The 12,595-nt window shown below is 42.3% G+C and overlaps 1 protein-coding gene across 1 annotated transcript in view; it reads right to left on the reverse strand.

Annotated features, from left to right (window-relative positions):
• The window catches only part of LOC103385920 (probable G-protein coupled receptor 22), a 21,850-nt gene extending 9,261 nt beyond the window's left edge, over window positions 1-12,589 (reverse strand). The window contains exon 1 of the mRNA XM_025060416.1: window positions 12,421-12,589. The gene's annotated coding sequence lies outside the window, so the exon portion shown is untranslated. The remainder of the gene's footprint in view (window positions 1-12,420) is intronic.
• Between the last annotated feature and the right edge of the window lie 6 nt (window positions 12,590-12,595).

Consider the following 12,595-nt stretch of genomic DNA (forward strand, 5'->3'; position numbering starts at 1 on the left):
GGGGGGCTGCTGCGGCTGCTGCTGTTGCTGCTGCTGCTGCCGCCGACTCCACCACATCCGTCACAACCACTCTTCCTCTGATCTTTGGTGCAGTTTTCTGCCCGAGTGTCTATTTTGCATGAGGAGCATGAAAAGAGAGGTATGAGATTCTGGCGCCTACGGGTCGGAGGAACATTTCCCTTTTTTCTCTCTCTGTGAAGATGGAAGATGATTCTCTGTGGTGGGAAGAGCTGCAGGTGCGTCAGCGCTGACCCTCTGCTGTCAACCTTCTCGCTGCCACATTTATTTTTACAAGTGTTTTCTTCTCATTTCTCATTCCAAAAAGGACCTTCAGGCCGAGGAGGAGAACAGCAGTCTACATTCAGTCACTAACGGGTTTCAAGTGTTTTGTGATTTAGTCTGATATTCATTTAAAGCTCCAACGATCTGCCAGATTCACAACTTCTGGCCGTGGAGTTGACCACGTCTCTGACGTCGCTCCTGGACCTGACTGTTCCAGTCATGAAGCAGCTCCCTGGAACACAGGTGTAATGCCTGGGTCTATGAGCTACGTCATCTGGTACAAAATGTTTATTTTTTTTTAATAAAAAAAGTTTTATATTAATCTAAGGCTCCAACTTGGTCAGAATGTTTATTGCAATTTTTGCGAGGGTTCAACAGCGTATCGATTTTTTGTTAACATTTGTTTTTTGCTTTTATTCCTTCTGCAGTGATTACAGATGTAGATCCCTCTGTTAAATTGTTTAAAAAAATATAATCAATGTCGTCATGTTAATAGTTGCATTATATAAAAATAAATAATTTCCCCCCATATAGTGATACATATTGTTATACATATCATGATACATGTAGTATCGTATCACCAGATTCTTACCAATACACACCCCAAGAAATGTAATGCAAGTTCCGATGAACGGCAAAGATCTGAGTTCCGTCGCCGCCAGGACCTGAACCCCGACATAAGTCGAGGACCCCGTGTATTCTTACAGGACTGTTATGGACTGCTATAACCACAGGGATGTGACCTTAGAATGTCATTGTCTAAAGTCATCATTCAATATCTGGACAACATGGTAAAAAAAAAAAACAACAACATCAGTGTCAACGCGTGGCCAACGATGAAGCTCGTACTCCACGGAGACGTGCAGTACGAGCTGTACTTGTCAATATGACATCGGCCGTCTTCTGGCTGATGAGCAAGTTGTTAAAAGTACTGCATGGAAATACTGCAGGCAATCACTTGTGCTTTCTCTGAGCAAAATAAGTCGAATGATTTTTTTTCATCTCCTCTGATTCAGTCAGACTCATCCAACCTCCTCTGATTCAGTCTCTGCACCATGATTGGAAGGAGGCGGCGGCGGCACGGCGGCGGCCTACAGGTGAAATGAGCTGGCTCGATAGTTTTCAACAAAAGTAATTTGTGCTTTTCTGCGACGAGGTGAAACAAAAACCCATCATCGTCAGAGCTGTGATAATGGATAATTAAGATGGTGTGATTAGAGCGCTTCACACCAACAAACAGAGCAGCATGAAGATAAAGAAGAAAAGGTCTTAGAAACACAACAGGAACAGACGTGACTCTGTGACCTGTGAGTCGACAACAACAATCCACTTAAAGTGCTAACTTTACCAGCCCGTCCTGATGGCATTGTTAGTAGAAGACAGATCAAGGCTGCACACACGTAAATGTGACCAGACTTTTACAGGACACAGCCCCGAGGAACATTTGTCGATGCAGCACAGACTTCAAAAAACCCCACAGTATTTCCTCAGCTTTAGCCCCTGTGGCCACGATGTTAGAGAAAAAATGTCATCTTTTAGGCATGAAGTCAGCAAAAATAACGCTGTTAAATAATGTCTGTAATCCAAATGTCTTTTTTTTTTACATTTTATAATAGTGTTCCAACTTTTCTGACGTAGGGTTATAATAAAAATAAGACTACTTTTTTTTTTTTTCAGTATTTTACCAAAATGGGGACATGGCAAAACAGGAAGGACAAAACTCAATTATTAGGAAGAAATAAAAAGAAGGGAATGTCAAGTAAAAACAAGATAAAAATGACAAATTGTCAATGTGACATTTTGGTATCTAAAGACGTTACTAAAAAAAGAAATAAATCTGAAGTAGTCATAATATTCAGTAACGTGGCATTCTCCATACAGTTAGCAAACACTGTCTACACACAGCCTCATCCATCCATCCATCCATCCATCCATCCATCCATCCATCCATCCATCCATCCATACGTCCAGTCCCTTCAGCCAACATCATTGCTCCTGAACAGCACTCACAAATTGACAGCAGAACCGACTGCAAAACTTCCTGGACTTCCTGCCGTCAGGGTTATTACAGGTGCCAGAGCGGAGATGACAGGTTGTCGAGGCCGTTTCTCTCAGATCAGAGGGTAAATGTTGGAGGTGGATTTTCTGTCAGTGTGAAACATTCACTTTCTCCCTCTATGTTCTAGCCTTTACCTCCTATCTAACACTTACATGTACACTCTGCGCTCACCCTCTGAGATTCCCGTGTATGTCGACCCCCTCCCCAACAGCTCCTGATTGATACAGCACCAACTGAAATATGTCCTACAGAGAGAGAAACAGGAAACATCCCAAACCAGATATAAATCAAATAAATAAAAAAAGCAGAATAAAGTAGAAATTGTAATGTTTTTTTGGAAAATACATTTTAAAAAAGCAGGATAAAGTAGAAATTGTAATGTTTTTTTGTCATTTCTGAATTTTAAAAATTAATGTAAATGTAACTAAAAGACAGGAACGGTACAGAGTACTGCAGCCCACTTCTCCTGTGCGTCCGTAAATGTACAGTGTACTGCAGCCCACTTCTCCTGTGCGTCCATTCCCGGCCACCAGGGGATTAAAGATGGTTTAAATGCAGAGAAAAATCATGTTGTTTGTAGTGTTTTAAATATTCAAAAAATATTTCATCACTGGTTTCATTAACACGGTGCTAACGCCCTTTAGTCTAACATCAATGGTTTTCCCCTGAGGAAGTGTTTTTTTTTTTTTCTTTCTTGAAGCTTTCATCTACACTTTACTCAAGGATCTTCAGAGATTGGAGGAAAAAAAGAGAAAAACAAAAATAGAATCTATAAAAATGGGACACGGCTCAACGACGAGGGCTTCAGTAAAAGGTCAGTGTTTCAGCTGTAATGTGTCCTGGCTCCTCACATCCGTTCTCCATGTCAGTTTCTTCACTGTGTCTCGGTGAAGTGATGGATGACACACGAATACCATCAATTTTATATGAGCAGCACTCGCTCTACATACATTTTTAAGGCAGTTTAGCTGTGAGTCTGGTGGTCCTGACATGTCCTGAGAGGAGACAGAGCAACAGTGGATGAACTTCCTGTCGCAGCGAAAGAAACGCAGCGATGATGCGCTTCTGTCACACGTTGGCTGCCACTGCCAAGGACGAGGGCAGATCAGCTGCAATCTGCCTCATCATGCCTCAGGAGCAAAGGCTTCCAGGTTCCCGTGGAGCGGCGGCGAGATTGCAGCTGACCCCTCCCACCATGGACCCAAATTGTTTGAGACACTTCCATCTGGCAGAGAGCCGCCGTCCATCTGGAGCAAAAAACCCGAACCCTGCGAAACAGCTTCTCCATCAGATGGGCTTGTCAATAAAGTCACAGACCCTTCATGTCTCCTCGCTCTCAGACATGATCACATTACTGTGACACTGCAACTCTCCAACGACTTTACCCCCTCCTGGGGCAGTTGATCCATCCATCCATCCATCCATCCATCCATCCATCCAGCCTACAGACTGGTAGGTAGGTTGGCTCATCATCCACCTAAACCAGAGCGTCCATCTTTATCTCAGTATCTCGGACGTTCACAGCTCTGTGCTCCACTACTAAAAGAAAATGAAGCTGAGTAATAAATTTCCAGGCAGACGTTAGAACGGTATATGAAGACCACCTTCGAGCAACACAACCTTTAGGTTACGGTCGTAAAATGTTATTAAATGTTTAATGTCCACAGGTTGGCGGCCAACTACGGTGGACACGGTGGACGAAGAGGAAATAAAACCTCAGCTTGGTTGGAAGGAGAGAGTTGCTGTGAGACTAAAGTCTACGATCTCCCTCTGTCTGATGACTCTCTCCTCTGATTCTGTATTCAAAAGACAGACAGTTAAAAAAAAAACAACAAAAAAAAACATTAAAAGCCCTCTTGGAATTCAAGTTAAAAATCGAGTTGACAATTTACAACGTTTCTGAGAGAATATATAGATCAGGACGATCGTCCTTCTGACAAAAAGAAACTTTGACGAGTGTCGTTTTGGACGGAAAAATAAAACTTTCACCGACACAGAAACAACAACAACAATCGAAGACTGACGTAATGGTTCAAGTCACGACTCTTTATCAGGGGCTGAGTGAGGGGTAAATGAGTGTGTTCCAGGAACACACACACTGCACACAGTGTGTCTCCGTGTCATGACTAATGCGTCGTCATATTCCCAGGTCCGTGTTGAATTAATTGCAAATTGTCCAAAAACCTGACGTCCAAAGACTCTGTGTTCTTTACCTATGACCGACGCTAACCAGTCAAAGATCACACCATGTCCCCACTGTGGGAATCAGTCAATGTCTCAGTGTGGTCCAGGCCCAGTCACAGGTTAAATTTTGACGTCAAACGTTTTAATCATCACTCTTCCTGGTCAAAAGTTTGACATGAAAAAACATCAGAGACGACACGCTCTCACACTCCTATCAGTTTATGACCACGCGTGCACAAAGAAACGTGTTATATTTTATTTAAACTGAAATCCATACAGAGACTGTTCTCCGTTTCTCCTTTGATGGATTTTTTGTTTTTAAATGTCACTTTAAAATGAGGAGAATGCAAAGGTCTCCTCAGGCCTTGGATTGAACGGAGCTGACACTGTACGTTGACATTTAGGTAGAAAATGGAAACAGAAGACAGGAGCGCAACAAAAAGAGGGGGAAAAAAAAAGGACGGAACACTGAAACAGAAGACAGTGATTGTGCTCACGGCGGCTGAATCGTGTTTGCCTCAGGTATTCCCAATATCTGCAGCCAGGCAATTGATGAAAGGCCCTAATTTTCCCACTCAATTCATTGAGCAGGGAAGAAGAGCGAGCAGCCACCAGCTGGGCAGCTGCTTTCCTGGCAGGTTCCCAGCAGCTGTGCCAGGACAGGCCAACAAAACAACTCATTCAGGAGCAGGGACCAACAGTATCCTTAGTTCACCCTGTATGAGCTCAGTCAGAAAGAAAAACAACGTTTCTTTTTCTTTTTTTAAAGATTGGACCAAAGTGTATAGCATGAAGTCGTCTGCATATTGTTGCACCTTTGGAAAGCTGTCCCCTGTAGGAGCACTATGAGATACAAGAGTCACTGAAACACAGAAGTACTGTGACTACAACACAGTACTCATCAGTACACACAGTCACTCGTCCATTGTTTTCTTTCTCTCCTTCAACCGCATTGTACGTTACGTCACCTTCGACAGAGGCTGCGCTCTATCCCGAGGGATGGAGCTGACACCGGTGGACACTGGCAGAGTCAATGCGGCTTATTGTCTCATTCTGGCATGTTTGCTTTTTCAAAAAACAAAACAAAAAAAACTCACACACCCTCTATAATTTCTGGTAAACAACGATAAGCAAATGCTGTCATCAACTGCCCTAAATGCAAATCCAAAAACGGTTGACACCAACAAATCAGTTTGGCTCAAAGATCCTGCCTTGTGTTCACCTGTTTGCTCCAAACCTCCGTTCCTCTGGAAGTGTTGAAAACCGCGGCCGCTGTTATTGATGTCATCTCAAGCAACACTTGACCTTTGACTTGTACATTTTATAAACGGTTTACTATGAAGCCTGCGAAACTCAGAGCAACACAAAGGCGCGCTGTGTAGTCCAGAGTGTACGGCTGCCGCCCGCCCACACGGAGAACTGCCGTCGGCCCACGCCTGTGCACATGCTCTCTGTCTGTACGCGCTCAGCAGATACAGCGTGGAAGACGGATTGCCGTCGGAGGAGAGTGGCATCTTGTTGATTTAAGAAACTGCCAAATCCCATCTGCACTTACTGTACGCCTGAGACGAGCTGTGGAGAAAAGGACGACGGTAACAGAAGGTGAAATGAAAAGAGAGAGTGTAGGTGACGTGAAGACATGATGGATGGATGGGAGGGGGGTGAGGGGTGGGGGTGAGTGGAGGGGGGGTATACGTCCACTGCAGAGGAATGATTATTCCTTGCATATTTACTACATCTATATATCTCTTCCCTCCTCCTCCCCCCGACAATTTATATCACAAATGATGGGCTCTTTAATCACATCTGTACAAAAATATGCGTTCATATTTGAATATGACACATGGCCAGCGGAGGCAGCGGCGCTGCACAAGCCCCATGACGTTACGGTACGTCCCATATTTTAGACACGCTGCCCCCTGGAGATCAATGACGAAGCTATAGTAGACATGTCAATTATCACAGCCTATAATCCATAGCAGCAGACCCTGGTTCTCCAGGTCGCTCCGGTCGACTGGGTGTCGGACATCACTGCCCCCCCCCCCCGCCCCCCCCCACCCCCCCCCCGCGTTTCATGAATCTCATTAGGCTTCATCGTTCATTAAAGACATTCATCTGTATCTTTTGTCAGCCATGACGTCCTAAAACTGCAATCTTGCAATTAGGAGTATTGACCCCCCCCCCCCCCCCCCCGCTGAATATACAAAAACTGAAGCACAAATGACTAAATCAGCAGGTTCTTTTTTTATATATTAGCTGATTAACAATTAACACGTGTCGATGAGACCGTTCTGATCCGTTTTACGTCAGTTCTAGTGAGTTAGTGATTACTCCTGCATTGTCTCCGTGCTGTGAAGTACTTCTGGAGGAGTCGCAGTATTGGATGGGTACTACTTACTGCAGTATTCCAGCGTTGAGCTAACCTGCATTGATTTGATTGTAAATTGGTTATCGAGCATGAGTAAAAGGGGGGGGGGGTCTGTGGCTAACTGCCTGTCTGTTGATAATCACCCCGCCCTCTACTGCCCCCAAGTTCTGCCCATAGGAGTGTGTATGAAATAATAATAATAAAAAAAACCAAAACAATAAAAGTTCAAAATGTCACTCTTGCATATATATATATACACATATACATATATACATGTATATATATGTATATATATATATATACATATATATACATATATACACATATATACATATATATGTATATATACATATATACATATATATATATACATATGTATATGTATATATATATATACATATATACACATATATACATATATGTATATATACATATATGTATATATACATATATATATAGTGAGTTTTTTTGATTTACGCTAGCTGTTTTTTGTTTGTTTTTTGGGGGGATTTTAAATGTCCTGTGTCCACTGTATTTCTGTCTGTTTATTTATTCCTATCTAAGTCCCTCAGACGTGTGTTCTTGGCTCTCCGTGTGTGTGTGTGTGTGTTAGGCTGCAGGTGTGGTCAACCATCGTGGTCGGTGTTGAACACCATGTGTAATGTGATGCAGGTGCTGCAGCCCAGTTTAGCCTGTGGTCTCCTCTGTACCCTGACTGGAACAGTATCATCTGAGCCTGGAGTTGCTGATTCACGGATGTGTTGCCAGACGTAGAAGAAACTGGAGCAACGTCTACGAAAGTTAAACTGTATATGTGTGTGTGTGTGTAGATGTGCTATTTGTTCTGCTCTGTCTCCTCAACTTCTCATTGGTTCTCCAGTGTCTCCTGTCCTTGTATTTGAATGGAAATAAATATTAGGAGTCAAACAATGCCAATATTAAACCTAATATATACATTTTGATATAAATATTTATTTGTGTATTTAGTGCGTTTTTCTTTCATTGGTTCAGATTGTGTAAAGTAAAAAAATAACCCAGCCACTCTATATATGACTGTGAATAACAGCACTGACTGACTCGACCCCTGATGTAGGAGACGTCCTAATTTGCTTTGGGCATTTTCATCACAGGACCTAACAAGTCACACGGAAAAGATAATCTTCATAGTTATCATGTTCCCCTTGGGGGGTTGTGAGTCACATGTTTTTGTTTTTTTTTTAGGATTGTGTCTTGTGATTCTCGTCAATATTCTAGACAGATTTTGTCCGGTGTATACGTGTTTCAAGTCTCTTTAAAATGTAGTGGTTTTCAGTGGTTTTATACAGTCACATAACGCTAAGTGTTTGGTCATTTGGTGGTCGCAGTAAAACTGAGCCAAAAAAAAAGTATATGTAATGAAATATAGTGATCTTTAAGTTTAAATGTATTCACATTTCACTAACTCAGTGTGAAATCCCGGCCTGTTTAGTTGAAAACAACGCTGATATAATCACAGGAATTGAAGAAAGACACGCAAAGATCTTCTTCAACCGTTCTCATTCTCGTTTTTTTTTTAGTTTTCATAGCCATCTGATTCTCGTTTTTTTCGAGTTTTCATAGCCATCTGCTGCCATCAAGTGGAAGAGTATTTAATTAATCTGCCTGTCGCTGTAATTTAACGAAGAAAGAAAAATTATCCCCACTGAATAAATAATAGATTTCAGACCAAGTAGGTGGAATTGGATAATTTTCCACGGCAAATGATGCTGGAGAACCCCGGCACATACAGGGAGAACATCAGTACAGTCAGCTGGGTTTGAACCAGTGACCTTCTTGCTGTGAGGCGAGTCTACTCCCCACGCTCTCACCCTCATGTGACCGAGGTCAAACTGTAACTGGTGGCGGTAATAACTCATTAGGAAAAATGTGTTTAACCTAGAGTAGAATAATGACGACCCTGACCAGTCCTGGTTCCTTTAATTACTAGGAAGTCGTATTTTAGACGGACTCGTAGTAAATGTCAAGTATCGAGTATGTGACCAACGATAGGAGTGTGAGTAAAACTAGTTAAGTCAGTTAAGAACGGGGGCAGACGTCGACCGTTTCACGTAGAAATGATGAAACTTTTTTTTTTAAATCTTGGAGACAATTAGCACTCAAATGATTATTATGTTTTATCTGGAGCGGACTGGATATCTGAGTCCCAGAGGCATTTGTACTATCACTACACTAAAATACAGGGGGGGGGGAGAGGGAGAGGGAGAGAGAGAGAGAGGGAGAGAGAGAGAGAGAGACCAACATGGACCTAAATACACAAAGAAAAACACGTCTTATCGTATAAACTCTGAAGGATTTCGAAGGATTCTACCTGGGGAGGTCGTGTTAGACGAAGCGAGAACACGTGCCTCACACACACACACAAACACACAGACACACATACACGGACTGTAACGGTTCGGACTGCCTGGCTATTGTAGCATTTACTTCAACCAATAAACAACAACTCCAAACCGCAGTATCACACACAGGCTGGAGGGCGGCCATCAACCTGACCCACAGATGAACGGTCACAGTCAGTCAATGAAGTCTTTGTGTTACAGTGTTGCCTCACTGCCCCCCCACACCCCCCCGGTCCACAGAGGTCATTTCAGTCTGATGATTTATGGCTCCATCTCATCTCTATATCTGCTCCATATATTTTCTCTTTTTCAAACTCATTTTCCTTCTGTCTTTGGTTCCATCCTGTGCCCAGTTCTTTCCCGCTCTCTCTCTCTCTCTCTTACTTCCACACTTCACGCAGTGAGCCCGAGTGTGACCGCTAACAAGAGGAAACAGCCTCAGCCACCGACTGTAGGCGCAGCACTTACTGGTGTTCCATATTTAATGGCAGCTGTGTGTGTCAAATCGTCTGCTGTAACACCTGGTTATTATTATTTTCACTGAAATCGGAATCATTTTGAATCATGTTTGTCAACTTTTAATAAAAAAATAAATTAAAAAAAGTGTAAGCAGCTAATGCTAATTAGTGAGTGAGCTCTTCTTCTCCTTTTCCTCCTCCTCTACATTCTTTCAAAAACATTTTTTCTTTATCCAGCTTATCTTAGTAACAAACTTAACTTTTCTACTTTTCTATTCATACAAGCACACAAAGACTCACATGCGAAGAAAGACACAGGCTAGCAACAAAAGAATGAACAAAGACTGAAGAGCACGACAACAAATGTTCCCTCTGCATTCATGACATGGGAGAAAAGAAATCAAATGTCTTTAAAAGCCAATTTATACTAATATATCATTTAAAATATTGTTTAAATTCAAAATAAAGAGACTGAATGAAAGAAAGAGACTAGGGAGAAAAACAGTCAATAATAATTTTTTTTTTTTACTTCATACAAGTAAACATATCTTGTGTAGAAACTAGAAAAAAATAGTTGTTAGATTTTTCAAAATATTTATATATATGTATATATATATGTTTCTCAGCAGTCCTCTTCTTACATGTAGGTCAGTTTGTGGTGGCTACACTGGGAGTAATCAATACAAAACAATCAATGTTTAATATAACTGCCCTGAGTTCATGTGTCACACTCATTAAGTTTCAGTGTAAACATGTAAATATATATATATATATATATATTTCTCACCAGTCCTGTTCCAATATGTAGGTCAGTGTGTGGCAGCTACTGTAAGTAATCAATACAAACCAATCATTGTTTAACTGGACTACTGTGTCACACTCATCAACTCGTCAAAATTCAATAAAATTATAAGTATTTGGTTGTAATAATCCAACGTTAAATATATATTTACCAGCCTCTTACATGAGGGAAACACGGTAACGTCTTAAAGATCACTTCATCTCTACGTTTGTAACATAAAAGTCAATCTTTGTTCAGAGCAACGTCAATAAAATAAAAACTTCAGCTTCAACTTCATCGGCGCGACTACAGAACAGGGGAACATCAGATGTGGAGACACCGGTTTCCCAAACCTACAGCTGCTTTCCTGCACCAAAGTACCCACACACTGGGGCAGCCCTGGAGGACAACAACCAAAATGTCCGGGCGGACTGAGGTGTCGGACGTCAGGGCTCCTGCACCAAAGTACCCAACACTGGGGCAGTACTGAAGAAAAACAACCAAAATGTCCGAGCGGACTGAGGTGTCGGACGTCAGGGCAGCGGTCAGCGGATCAGCTGACCACGTCTGTGTCCAGACCCTAACGAACACCAACACGTCGATTTTGTTCATCGGTAAAAGTTCTATTTTATGTGATTGACAGTCTGATTGACAGCTGATCCATCCAACCCAACGTCTGGTTTTGCGTCATGATGAAAATGAGGTCAGAAATTCATAATGGATTTTAGTTTTCGTGGGGTTGAATCTAAGAGGAATGTGCTGCAGGGAATCATCGATTCAAGATCGACATTTAACATTTAAAAAAAAAATCTACCCTTAAAATCACCCCATAGTCCAGGATTTTTTTTTTTAAGAAACAAAATGTTTTCTATTCACTTATCAACTGATGCAGGGATGAATTATTTTGACATTAAATCAATAGCAGCATTGTGGAGCAGCCAGTCCAGAACAGAAGACATTGAGACATTTGTGCTCCATGTTTAAAATCCCCCAAAAAACAAAAACTGGACAAGACTCACAAACACATCATGACATTTAACGCTGGCAAGGAAAGTCAGTGTGAAAATAAGAAAGAGAGAGAAGAAGGAAGTGTGAAACAGAACCAGAAGTTGGACTGAGGAAAGACTAAAGACCCTGAGAGGCTGCAGATACAGACGACAGCCACCAGGGTCTCTAACGATGGAGGAGACTGAGGGACAGCAGCAGATCTGAGATCAGATCTCAACACTTCTTTGAAGTCCTGGTCTCAGGGGGGTGCGGGGGGGGGTGTGAGGACCGGAGAGTTTAAAAAAAAAAATCACATGCGTGGGTGTCTGTGTGATTGGATTTCCATACACATAGGAACAAACATGTGATCAAACTGGACATCTTCACGTCAAGCGTGGCGCATCCATGTGACTGAAGCACAACAACAATCAGTGGAAAAATGACAGACATAAACGGTGTCCACACAACACCTTGTTGTTTGTTCAGAGCTTAAATGGATTTTTTTTTTCTTTTGTCCTTTTCTTTTCTTTTCCTCCCCGGTTCCTCCCAAGTGTCTGATTGTTGTAATGACCACCGACCAGAGGAGGCTCTGTGTGGCACACACACACACACACACACACACACAATCACCAGCTCCATCACCGCAAATGGAATCAAGCAATTAAAATGAGTCAGTGTCAAGTCCGGGGGCTGTTTCCAGGATAAGTGCTGCTGAGCTGACACATGATGCGGCCGCAGTCCGGTTTTTATTTATTTTTATTTTTTTTAGGTTAAAATTTGGTTTTGTCCCAACGCGATGGACGGAACAGAATTAAGAAAAACCCGTTATTTGTCGTTTGTCACACTACATATATATATTCATATATACATATATATGGAGTCGTTTGTGTGCAGAGTGCTGTGAGGTGTAGTATTGAACTTACCAGTTTGAAGAGTGGGAATTCCCTTTACATCCTATACTGCAGGTGTCGGTGCGCTGCCGCCGCCGCTGCTGCTGCTCCGCTGCTGCTGCTGCTATCCCCGGGACTGGACCAGTGGATTCACTTCAGCGCTCTCCGGGACAGCCGGCTGTCAGCCAGGAACGTGACCGGAATAATT

Source organism: Cynoglossus semilaevis, chromosome 11 (genome assembly GCF_000523025.1).
Source record: "Cynoglossus semilaevis isolate Cse_v1.0 chromosome 11, Cse_v1.0, whole genome shotgun sequence".
Lineage (NCBI taxonomy): Eukaryota > Metazoa > Chordata > Actinopteri > Pleuronectiformes > Cynoglossidae > Cynoglossus > Cynoglossus semilaevis.